Source organism: Schistocerca gregaria, chromosome 1 (genome assembly GCF_023897955.1).
Source record: "Schistocerca gregaria isolate iqSchGreg1 chromosome 1, iqSchGreg1.2, whole genome shotgun sequence".
Classification (NCBI taxonomy): domain Eukaryota; kingdom Metazoa; phylum Arthropoda; class Insecta; order Orthoptera; family Acrididae; genus Schistocerca; species Schistocerca gregaria.
In genome coordinates, this window is record NC_064920.1 from 307341437 (window position 1) to 307355067 (window position 13631).

The window sequence follows — 13631 nt, forward strand, 5'->3', positions numbered from 1 at the left end:
CCCCCCCCCCCTCCTGTGGCCTCTAATCTGTTTTCTGATATGTTTCACGATTCGTTAATATCTCAGAGCTTTCCACTTCAGTTTTCAGCCAGCTCCTGGTCCCAAGAATAAGTCCGAGTGTGAGAACTTTCCTGGAAGTCAGTAAATTCGGGAACTTCGTTAAGAGTACTTCGACGATTTTCTGATAAAATTTTGACATTCAAAGTGTCTTTATGCTGCTGCTTATTGATTGTCTAGTGTTTATCAGAGTACCTCAAACTATCACCCAGCCTGAAACACCTGTATGTGCATCTCACAAGTACTCTGCTTCCCGAGTAGCTGCTTCCTTTGTGTACTACACTCCTGACCTATCAAGGTGTGTCCTATAAATTCTCACCTGATAATGCAGATCTAGAAATTTACAGCCAAGACCATCACAGAGTCAATGAAGCCTTTGATTAAGACTCATCACTTGACTCCAAACCAAAGGACTCTGATCAACTCTGGGAACAATACTGAAAATTGCAAGCTCTGCTTGCACAACACACCTGAGGCCAGCAGCCTTCACCACCTCCATCAGCTGCCAGTATGAACTGAGGATGGCATCAGTACCCAAGTGATAGATGTTGTTGGTGCTGACATGACCCATAACTTAATGATGACTGCATCCCGCACATTAGATATCTACAGGCAGGGCTACCTCGACATTTCGGATGAGGTCCCCTGGCAGACATACCGAGTGCACATTGACTTTCATTCCAGCTCTGAACGCTACCTACCTAAGGGGCCCTGTAATACACCTAATGTTGGAGTTCTTGATGACTAGTAAACTGTTCCCTCCTTCTGCCTGCTCGGATCCTACTGAAGCAGTGGCCATATGGACCCACACAACGTGATTGGGAGAGGCCAGACAGCCAGTCTCCACTTGGGTCCTTTGCCTCTACTGACATGAATGCCATACTACCTGCCACATACCCTACTGTAAGGACAGAGCTTATGACCGAAACAAGTGATACCTGAGGTGTCTCATACAACATGCCAGATTCTCCGCCACCACTACAGCCTGAGGCAGCAGCCTGCAGGTGACTAATTTTAGCCAAAAGCACATTCAGCAGTTTGCAAACTGCAGCCAGCTGATACTGCATCCGCGCACAGCGTGCACATTACCTACCCATCCTAGCAAGTCTAACTGAAGAAATAACTGTAAAAGCAGAAAGAATCCTAGATATACCCTCCTGATGAGTCACAAACGGTCGCTGAAGCATTAAGGAGCTATGAAGCTGGCTGTTCAGAAGAAATGAAAACTGCAGGCTGCTGGACTTAAAATTCTGTAGCCTGTCGAGATTGTATTCAGATTAGCAGTTGGCTGGAACTTGGTCAGTGCAGAAGCTATGTGGTGGATAGGTTGTTGCATAATGTGCGTGAGGCTCTGCCTTCATTTACTTCATATGTGAGCCATTGAGAACCACTTACTATCAGAACAACTGTGCTGTCAGCCCGTGAGAAAGAGCTCACATTCTCAGAGTAATCTTTGTAGGAGAAACCCTTCATACACTCTTCCCACAAATACAGACTTTGCTCAGTGTGAAGTGGTCAAAAATAGATTGCTGATATGGAGCCACTGAACTGCACAGAAGCTGTAGCCAGCAACCTCTGAAGCCAATGCAAAGCTGAAGACTGTCGCAGTGTCTGGAGCAAATGGTTGAATTACGCAATGAAGTCATGAATGTTAACTACAGGCAGTCCCTGCATGTGATGTAAATATATTTATGGAAGCATTTGTAATGGCACTGTATGACAACAGACTTGCTCTTCCAGCTACATACTGCTGTGATTTGTTAGGAAATCTCACCACCAGGTGCAGAAGTATAGCTAAAAAAATTGAGGTCCTGTCGCTATTAGTCACTGCTGATGTTACTCCAATGCACCCCTAAGTGAGTGAAACTTACAAATATCCACTCTGAACCAAAGCAGGCTGTAAATCATCTTCATATGGCAATCTGCTGCATACTCAATGATGCTGGAAAGCAGAAGTGATTCTATTTGCCTTCTCTAAGTCTTCAGAACTTGACTGAGATTAGAAGACTACACACATCTGACATTTCAGTTGGCAGATTTAAGGTATTGAATGTGCTGTTGTGGAACAATGTTGTAGAATATATAACACCACAGTGCCCAATTGAAAATTTGCTATTTTCCAATTTCTTTATTGTAGCTTTAAACCTTACCTTTATTGTAGCTTTAAACCTTTACAAATATTAATGAGCCTGTGAACATTAAAAATGTTTGTGCGCATCAGACCCTTTTGAGCCACCATGACGTATTTCACATGCCCCTATGTATTCTTAAACCAATTAAATAACTATTTACTTGTGTCGTCCTCATAAAATTCTCCCTATTGACCTTCAGCATGTATTTTATGTTTGCTTGTTCCTGCAGACTGCTGCAGTATTTTTTGCCAGTACTATATGAAGTTTAACTGCAAGAATTGTGTGCCATCTCTTTTGAATTAAATTCTTTTTTAAAATATATTTCTTCATATTGATGCTTCTAAGTTTTAAAAGCTCACACCATACCACACCACTTGTAACTTTCAATTGCAGAACTTATGTTAAAAGGAGTTTGCATTAAGTCACATCATAGATATCAGCATTAAATCAAATCAAAGTTATATATTTCCTTGTCTATGTAATATTTGACATCCTCCATGAGGTGACCAGCTGAGCTGGACATGCTGTCTCATTGAAAGAAATTTTTGGCATTTGACTGTAAATTACTGTTTATTTAATTCACACAATCGTGATTTCAGCCTTATAGCCAGTTTCAAGTGTGAAATTAACAAAGTGCACATATCATACAGGGCAGGGCATAGGAACAAGAAGCCATTGTGTATTTGGAAACATTCTTTACACATTACAATATATCTGAAATGTGTATTTAAAATGTCATTGTAAAAAAAGAAAAAAACAAAACACATTTTTCTGGTCTTCTTGAACAGTTGCCACATTACAGGATATGAGCAAGTATTTGGACATACATAATGTGGCTGATGTTGTGCACAGTGAATGACCATTAACACAGTATGGTATATTTACATCTACATCATATACACTGTACTCTGCAAGCCACCTTACGGTGTGTGGTGGAGGCACTTCTTGTACTATTAACTTATCACAACACATTGCTGTGGCCTGTATTAATCACATCCGTACATCATCTGACGTTAACATTTGTCAGAACAAAGCAACACCACTGTGCAAGCCCATAACCTTACCAGAGACATTACCAGCAAAGGGAAGGTGGGTCTTTATTTGACTAAGTGCTTAAAACTTCCTTGTGATACACACTCTTCTTATTGAGATGCAATGTAAAACTCTATACTCAGAGGGTAAATGTAACCAGTTTACATGTACAACAAATTTTGATTCAGAAGTGATTGTGTAGATGCAATAGTAGGAAATCAAAATTCACTGATTTCTATAGACTTAAAAGGCATATTCCAAAATTAAGGTCCATTTTGTCATTAAAAAAGTTTTTATTTACAGTAATGTTTTGCCACATATGTTCTTTATTTTTCTACATAACTGCCACTCACATGTATACACCTTCTGTAATGTTGCACAGCTGCTTTAATCCCTCCGCATAGAAGTCTGCTGCCTGGTAATTCAAGCAATTGGTAACATTGGTCTTGAATTCATTGTCATTTTGTAACCATTGTCCACTTAGCTGCTGTTTTAAAATGCAAAAAGAGGAAATAGTTTTTTGGTGCAAATTTGGGACTGTATGGAAGGTGCTCAATAATTTCCCATTGAAAATCTTGGATCTTCTCCTTGGCTTTGGTTGCAGTGTGAGGACATGCATTCTGTTGGAAGATTATGCCATATGACATTTTCCTGTGCCATTGATTTTGGTTCTGACATCTTAGTTTCGAAACTATTTTGGTTTGGGTGAACTTGAATGGCGTCACTGCATTGACTGTTGTTTTGATGCTGTGTTGGTATTGATATCCACATCTCATTGCTTGTAACAATGTGGGAAAACAAATCGTCTCCATCTCGTCTAAAGTGCTCCAAAAACTGTTGCGTGCTACCCATTCTTTGCTCTTTGTATTGATCAGTGAGCGTTTTTGGAACCCACCTTGCATACAGTTTGCAATATCGAAACTGTCCATTGACAGTCCTGTAAATTGAGGTTTGAGCAACATTTTAGAATTCTGAAAGATCAGTTTGCATTAAATGAATAAGCCAGTGTTTGCAGATATTGTCATCTACATCTACATCCATACTCCGCAAGCCACCTGACGTTGTGTGGCGGAGGGTACCCTGAGTACCTCTATCGGTTCTCCCTTCTATTCCAGTCTCGTATTGTACGTGGAAAGGAGGATTGTCAGTATGCTTCTGTGTGGGCTCTAATCTCTCTGATTTTATCCTCATGGTCTCTTCGCGAGATATACGTAGGAGGGAGCAATATACTGCTTGACTCTTCGGTGAACGTATGTTCTCGAAACTTTAACAAAAGCCCGTACCGGGCTACTGAGCGTCTCTCCTGCAGAGTCTTCCACTGGAGTTTATCTATCATCTCCGTAACGCTTTCGCGATTACTAAATGATCCTGTAACGAAGCGTGCTGCTCTCTTGGATCTTCTCTCTCTCTCTTCTACCAAGCCTATCTGGTGCGGATCCCACACTGCTGAGCAGTATTCAAGCAGTGGGCGAACAAGCATACTGTAACCTACTTCCTTCATTGTTGGATTGCATTTTCTTAGGATTCTTCCAATGAATCTGTCTGGCATCTGCTTTACCGACGATCAACTTTATATGATCATTCCATTTTAAATCATTCCTAATGCATACACCCAGATAATTTATGGAATTAACTGCTTCCAGTTGCTGACCTGCTATTTTGTAGCTAAATGATAAGGGACCTATCTTTCTATGTATTCGCATCACATTACACTTGTCTACATTGAGATTCAATTGCCATTCCGTGCACCATGCGTCAATTCGCTGCAGATCCTCCTGCATTTCAGTACAATTTTCCATTGTTGCAACCTCTCGATACACCACAGCATCATCTGCAAAAAGCCTCAGTGATCTTTCGATGTCATCCACCAGGTCATTTATGTATATTGTGAATAGCAACGGTTTTATGACACTCCCCTGCGGCACACCTGAAATCACTCTTACTTCGGAAGACTTCTCTCCATTGAGAATGACATGCTGCGTTCTGTTATATAGGAACTCCTCAATCCAATCACACAATTGATATGATAGTCCGTATGCTCTTACTTTGTTCGTTAAACGACTGTGGGGAACTGTGTCAAACGCCTTGCGGAAGTCAAGAAACACGGCATCTACCTGTGAACCCGTGTCTAAGGCCCTCTGGGTCTCGTGGACGAATAGCGCGAGCTGGGTTTCACACGACCGTCTTTTTCGAAACCCATGCTGATTCCTACAGAGTAGATTTCTAGTCTCCAGAAAAGACATTATACTCGAACATAATATGTGTTCCAAATTCTACAACTGATCGACGTTAGAGGTATAGGTCTATAGTTCTGCACATCTGTTCGACGTCCCTTCTTGAAAACGGGGATGACCTGTGCCCTTTTCCAATCCTTTGGAATGCTTCGCTCTTCTAGAGACCTATGGTACACCGCTGCAAGAAGGGAGGGCAAGTTCCTTCGCGTACTTTGTGTAAAATCGAACTGGTATCCCATCAGGACCAGTGGCCTTTCCTCTTTTGAGCGATTTTAATTGTTTCTCTATCCCTCTGTCGTCTATTTTGATATCTACCATTTTGTCAACTGTCCGACAATCTAGAGAAGGAAGCACAGTGCAGTCTTCCTCTGTGACACAGCTTTGGAAGAAGACATTTAGTATTTCGGCCTTTAGTCTGTCATCATCTGTTTCAGTACCATTTTGGTCACAGTGTGTCTGGACATTTTGTTTTGATCCACCTACCGCTTTGACATAGGACCAAAATTTCTTAGGATTTTTCTGCCAAGTCAGTACATAGAACTTTACTTTCGAATTAATTGAAAGCCTCTCGCATAGCCCTCCTCACACTACATTTCGCTTCGCGTAATTTTTGTTTGTCTGTTAGGCTTTGGCTATGTTTATGTTTGCTGTGAAGTTCCCTTTGCTTCCGCAGCAGTTTTCTAACTCGGTTGTTGTACCACGGTGGCTCTTTCCCATCTCTTACGATCTTGCTTGGCACATACTCATCTAACGCATATTGTACGATGGTTTTGAACTTTGTCCACTGATCCTCAACACTATCTGTACTTGAGACAAAACTTTTGTGTTGAGCCATCAAGTACTCTGAGATCTGCTTTTCGTCACTTTTGCTAAACAGAAAAATCTTTCTACCTTTTTTAATATTTCTATTTACGGCTGAAATCATCGATACAGTAACCGCTTTATGATCGCTGATTCCCTGTTCTGCATTAACTGATTCAAATAGTTCGGGTCTGTTTGTCACGAAGGTCTAATATGTTATCGTGACGAGTTGGGTTCTCTGTTTAACTGCTCAAGGCAGTTTTCAGATAAAGCACTTAAAAAAGTTTCACTGGATTCTTTGTCCCTGCCACCCGTTATGAACGTTCGAGTCTCCCAGTCTATATCCGGCAAATTAAAATCTCCACCCAGAACTATAACATGGTGGGGAAATCTACTCGAAATATTTTCCAAATTATTCTTCAGGTGCTGAGCCACAACAGCTGCTGAGCCCGGGGGCCTATAGAGACATCCAATTACCATGTCTGAGCCTGCTTTAACCGTGACCTTCACCCAAATCATTTCACAATTCGAATCTCCGTCAATTTCTTTCGATACTATTGCACTTCTTATTGCTATAAACACGCCTCCCCCTTCACTGTCCAGCCTGTCTCTGCGGTATACATTCCAATCTGAGTTTAGGATTTCATTACTGTTTACATGTGGTTTCGGCCAACTTTCTGTCCCTAGTACTATATGGGCGTTGTGACCGTTTATTGATGAGAGCAGTTCTGGGACCTTTCTATAGACGCTGCTGCAGTTTACTATTAGCACATTAATATTGTTATTCCCTGTTGCATGTTGCCTACTCCTGCCTTGCCGCGTCTCAGGAGGCGTCTTGTCGTGCCTAGGGAGGGAATTCTCTAACCTAAAAAAACCCCATGTGCACTCCACACGTACTCCGCTACCCTCGTAGCCGCTTTTGGTGTGTAGTGCACACCTTACCTATTCAGGGGGACCCTACATTTCTCCACCCGATAGCGGAGGTCGAGAAATTTGCACCCCAGCTCTCCGCAGAATTGTCTGAGCCTCTGGTTTAAGCCTTCCCACTCGTCTCCAAACCAGAGGACCGCGATCGGTTCTGGGAATGATACTACAAATAGTTAGCTCTGATTCCACCCCGCGAGCGAGGCTTTCCGCCTTCACCAACTCCGCCAACCGCCTGTACAAACTGAGGATGACCTCTGAACCCAGATGGCAGGAGTCATTGGTGCCGACATGAGCAACAATTTGCAGTCGGGTGCACCCAGTGCTCAGGAAAAGTTTAGTGTGTTTTTGATACTAGTTTATGACCTTAAGCTTTGACATCTTCACAGAGTGCACACAAGTCTGGGATGCAGCATTTGAAATAGATAAATGGAGAATTAAGTGATTCTGGGTTTGGAAAGTGTATGGGCTAAATATGAGGATTATTCAGAAAGTAGGGAACGTTTCCACCTGGCGCCGCTAGGCACGTGCTGATTGTGTATATTTTGGTATGTGTGTGCTCAGCAGCTCAGTCTGCATCCACCTGTGGCAGCGTGAATGTCTCTACAATTCTTTTTCCTGAAAATCCTGCCAGTTGTGAGGTGCGGTCTGTGATATGGTTTTTGGTGGTAAAAAACCTAAAACATATAGAAATTTATGGTGAACTTTGTGAAGTGTATTGAAGCAACGTAATGAGTGAATGTTTTGTCCGGAAATGGTGCATTCAGTTTAAAAATGGGCGAACAAATGTTCATAATGAAGAGAAGAGTGGATGCCTGAGCATTGTGACTGACAATTTTGTCGCTGAAGTTGATGAAACGATTCATGAAAACTGTCGCTTCACAATGATGGAGCTTTTGCTTTCTTTTCACAAGTTTCACAGACTTTGTAGTTTGAAATTGTCACTCAAAGGTAGGCTACTAAAAATTTTGTGCACGATGGGTGCCCAAAATGCTTACAGAACAGCAAATGGGGCAACGTTGACATTTCTGGAGCTCTAACACAAACATGGTAATTCATTACTGGATCGAATGGTAACCTATGACAAGACATGGGTGAAACATATCAATTGTGAGACAGAATTACAGTCAATGGAGTGGGGGTACACCAGGTCCCCCCCAAAAACCAAGAAAATGTTTGTAAACCTTGTCAGCAAGGAAGTTGGTGACAGTGTTTTGGGATAGGCAAGGTGTGCTTGTTATTGATTTTCTCGAATGTGGAGCAACCTTAAATTCTGCCCGGTACTGTCAGATTAGAAGAGCAGGTCGAAATAAACACTGAGGAAAGCTGATGTCCAAAATTTTGTTTTTGCACGACAATGGCTGACCTCATATGGCAAACTGCACTAAAGAACTCCTTAATTCATTCAAGTGGGAAATTTCCCCTCATATGCCCTCCAGCCCTGATCTTGCACGAAGCGACTTCCACTTGTTTCCCAAGATGAACTACTGGATTGCAACACAGTTCTTTGATGATGACACAGACACCAGGTGGGCGTGACTCACTGGCTGAAATCTCAGGCCTCAGAATTTTATGACGAAGGTCTTTCAAAGCTTGTCCACTGCTATAAGTGCCTCAGTGTGTCTGATGACTATGCGGAAAAGTAGTACGTCAGTTGCTCTTTCAGATGTATATAATAAAATGTGTTTCTTGTACTTAGTTTTTTTAAATGCCAAAATGTTCCCTACTTTCTGAATAGCTCTCGTAGATTCAAGGTAGTCCAAGTGAACTTGTATAATTCTATTTTTATAGCCTTAGTGTGGTGTGAGGATTCTCTTGGTTTCTTCATATGTATCAGAGATCACAATGATAGCATCAGCTAAATGCTTTGCCTCATCTTCTAAGCAGCCATGAAAAATGTATTTATGGATGGTGGATATTGTCGGGTCCTAAGCAGCTGATTGATGGAACTGTTTTCAAAAACAAGCCCAGGACTTACCATCTCCAGAAAATGTATCCAGTTTTATAGTTCGCGGTCTGATGATATCTGTTGGAGCTACTGAAGTGAAGGTCATAGCTGGTTGTTTATCAGTTGTGGTTGTTTCAGCCATGGATTTCATAGATTTCCCTTCTGTTCCCTGTGAAGTGCATAAAATAGCACTTTTGGCTGTGTGTATATATTCGTCACATTTGGGTGCATCAGCAGCACCATCGAGAAGATTGTTAATTTTGTCTTCAATGTCTGTCAGTGCACATGGTAATTTGTGTAATTGACCTTTGGAATATTTTTCTGTAGAGGTTGCATGATTAAAGTATTGTAATCCATTCAAAATGTGTGTAATATTAGCTCTTGCACTCACATGTACACCTTTCAGGTGCTGTAGCATTGTTGTTATCGATGTGTTCTGTGTCATACATTGTGAGGGGATTTGCAGTTGTCTGAGTGCGTCAAGGTAGTAGATAGTTTGATGAACAAGTGATAGACATAGGGTAAAAATTTTGGTGTGCCATTAAAGCATCAGCAGAAAAGCTGCCTTTCCTAATAGAACTGAAAAAAGAAAAGAAAAAAAAGAAAAAGGGGTGTGAGTATGCGCTTGAAACTTAACTGTCTCTGCATTGCTCATCATCGAAAGGGCTTCTCCCTCGACATAACATCAATTCAGTGAGTTCTCCTGGTTTTGCTTCATGAAGTACATTCAAAAATCATTTCACACAGCACCAATCATGGAATGTGCCCAGGTCTCGGCACCAGTTACTCTGTTGTGATGGTAGTAGTAAGCAGTGATTACAACTATTTATTTACAATCACAGTATTTTTGTTACAAGGAGTTTACGGCAAGTCAGATCATGACATCAGTAAACCAAATCAAAGATATAAACATCTTTGTCTTTGTCAATTCTCAGAAGTTAGCCACCACTGTCCACATGTTCAAGACTGGTCCAGTATGTGGCCCCTCACTCCCTTCGGCAAGGTCACCGTTGTCCTTGCATTTAAGACCAGCCTAATACTTGACCTGTGTATTGCGATTAGTGAGTTGCCACCATTGATGCATTCAGTCACAATCCAGTAATGGTATCCATACTGTTGGTTGTGTGTCGTCATTGTCCATGTATTCGGTTCCAGTCCAGTACTTGGCCTCCATATTATTGCTGAGTAGCCACCACCCTTCATACAGCAGCAACTCCTCTTGGTGCATCTGATATACAGATTTTTGTATTATCCACTGTTCTCACTATTCCCTTTTGGTTTAACATGATGCATGTAGCTCAACTGGGATATATGTAAAGCAAAAACTTGTGTGTGTGAATTTCCTAAAATACAAGTGTAGATCATGATAAAACAGCAGTAATTCCCGTTGTTGACTGCATTGGAATTTGTTCAGAGTTCAGTGACTGTTGTTGTGAAATGTCAATAATTTTGAACAGAACACTACTGGTGAAATTCTTTTCTTCAGAACTATTTGACTGATATTATAATCAAACTAAATTCACGTCTGTGCATAACTCTTGAGAAGTTATATTTTCTAAGTGCAAAATGGCAACTAACCCACATTTATTCAAGTGCAAATTTAAATACACTGGTGTTGCTTTTGCCAGTTTCGTACCTTATAACTGTGAACTGAATTCACACTGTAAAATACTAATATCTACATACATATTTAATGCTATAGTAAATCTAAATAAATCTTTGAAGGCACACTTTTGTGCCAAATGAACAGATAGTTGTATCATTTGTAGCTTTTTTTTTTGTATTGGGCTGATTATTGATTCACAACATCCCACTGTTAAAAAAATGTAGAACTAATATATTAACATCCAATTTGCACTTCATTCTTATGGGATTTGATGTGTTCTTTTGCATATTATTTCAGGAATCATTGAATCTAACGCCATTTACGGGGTACCAACCTAATTAGCTTAACTAAAACATTGAAGAAATTTAATTACTATATAGTCTTGTCTTATCCTACATTTTGGAAACACTAATCGTACCACATCCTCATGTGATTAGTAGCTTGTGGGGATTCATTGTGTATTAGCTTTTTTTGTGTTCTCCCATTACTAACATGAAAATTAATGTACAGTGCATCAATGCAACTCAACTGTTGGTGCTGTGTTGTAGTTTACAGTTGTCTCATTGATTTTCTTTGAAGAAGGATTCTCAGGAGTCATGAATTTCTTACATGACTCCATGTCACCTTCAACTATTGAATTTTATTTATGTGCTATTGCACAATTTCAGCCGTAGATCATTTTCAAGTGCCTTTTTAACAATTTAACCTAACAGTGTTAGGTTTTTTTTTGTGCATTATTTGCTGTTACAGTGAAAATCAGTGACTAAACAGAATATAGATTACATAATATACAATAAAGTAATACACATGTTTTGCTGTCTGTTTGACTGTCTAAATTCTGTGTTGGCCAGTATTGCCATACTGATCTGCTGCATATGAAGTACACCTCTTAGTGTAGTACTGAGAGCAAATGCCACTTATTATTAACCCTCAAGAAGACCTGTCATTTTTTATAACACAAGCGGGCACATGGCGTATATTAGACATGTGTGAAGACAAGCTGTGTCTGTTACCAAGGTATGCATGTACGGCAAAATCACAGTTTAATATTAATTTAATTAAAGGACAATTTTAAACTTACATTATATGAGCTCAATCACTATTTAAGTAAATAATAATGATATAAACATTCATTCTATCACTCTGTTGCCGCACACTAGCGTTACCCCACATTAAGCATTAAACAGCACATTTGCACCAGATCCCAGCCAACCACTTATTCAGTTGCCATTTATCTTGTAGACAACTTTCTTTGTGGGATTGCACTGCTAACTTGAAATTTGTGTTGTTTCCTTGCACGAATCATAAATTTTTTCTCACCTAGCTTGCAGTTATTTTATCTTACTGCTGCTCACTTGGACGTTTAATAGCACAACTCAATATTGTGTTAGCTTAAGCAAACATGAAGGATTAGACACATGCTTGCAATTGTAAAACAACAATGGATTATTTGTGGTTGGTGCACTTTATACAATGGTGCGCCTGCTCAAGGGTCAAAATGTTCCAACTAGCACCAATGGTCACCAAGTTAAAATCACAGGCAATTGTTTAATGACTAATCACACTTAAATGTTGCCTACAGTGAATAACAGCTTATGTAAACAAGTTCAGTAGAATATAATTAAATGTGTCCTTTGAGACTCCCGTCTCGTTATTCTCACACGATAATGATCAAATATGATCGAAGCAGACTAAATCAATTAAAATAAAATGATATAAACATTCATTCTATCACTCTGTTGCCGCACACTAGCGTTACCCCACATTAAGCATTAAACAGCACATTTGCACCAGATCCCAACCCAGACGTCCCGCTACGTCCAATGCTGGGTAGCTCGCCAATACCGGCGAGCCCTGGCAATAGTGACGGTATTAAGGGAAAATGAATTAAAGTTTGTGTTGGGGAGGGAACTCGACCTAGGTAGTTCATGCAGCTATGTCTGCCATAGTGCCTCGGTGGTGTAGTGGTAGCATATCTGCCTAGTAAGCAAGAAGACCCGGGTTCGAGTCCCGGCCGCGGCACAAATTTTAATTGATTTAGTCTGCTTCGATCATATTTGATCATTATCGTGAGTTCAGTAGAAGTTGTTATAAAGACTTATAACAGTATTGACTTTATACAGTGTATTGACAAAGATATTACAAATATGTGGTATATTTACTAGATATTTACCTATTTGTGTGGCTATAAGGCTAGACGCAGTGGGGTAACTTTAATGAAATAGCAGCTGTAGCAAAGTATAATTTATTGAACACAGTAACATAGTAAAATACATGGTAAGTAATATAAATGTAAAATTTTACTATATTCCGTTGTTAGATGAGCTTGTCATTAGTGTAGATTTACATTATATACAAGATGCATTCAAGTTCTAAGGCCTCCGATTTTTTTTCTAATTAACTACTCACCCGAAATCGATGAAACTGGCGTTACTTCTTGACGTAATTGCCCTGCAGACGTACACATTTTTCACAACGCTGACACCATGATTCCATGGCAGTGGCGAAGGCTTCTTCAGGAGTCTGTTTTGACCAATGGAAAATCACTGAGGCAATAGCAGCACGGCTGGTGAATGTGCGGCCACGGAGAGTGTCTTTCATTCTTGGAAAAAGCCAAAAGTCACTAGGAGCCAGGTCAGGTGAGTAGGAAGCATGAGGAATCACTTCAAAGTTGTTATCACGAAGAAACTGTTGCGTAACGTTAGCTCGATGTGCGGTTGTGTTGTCTTGGTGAAACAGCACACGCGCAGCCCTTCCCGGACGTTTTTGTTGCAGTGCAGGAAGGAATTTGTTCTTCAAAACATTTTCGGAGGATGCACCTGTTACCGTAGTGCCCTTTGGAACGAAATGGGTAAGGATTACGCCCTCGCTGTCCCAGAACATGGACACCATCATTT

The 13631-nt window shown here is 40.5% G+C and overlaps 1 protein-coding gene and 1 non-coding gene across 2 annotated transcripts in view; both read left to right on the top strand.

Annotated features, from left to right (window-relative positions):
• Positions 1-13631, top strand: part of LOC126342883 (actin-interacting protein 1) — a 164921-nt gene that overhangs the window by 32642 nt on the left and 118648 nt on the right. The window lies entirely within an intron of this gene.
• Positions 12685-12756, top strand: Trnat-agu (transfer RNA threonine (anticodon AGU)). Its single transcript has one exon. It is a non-coding gene; the product is annotated as a tRNA-Thr (tRNA).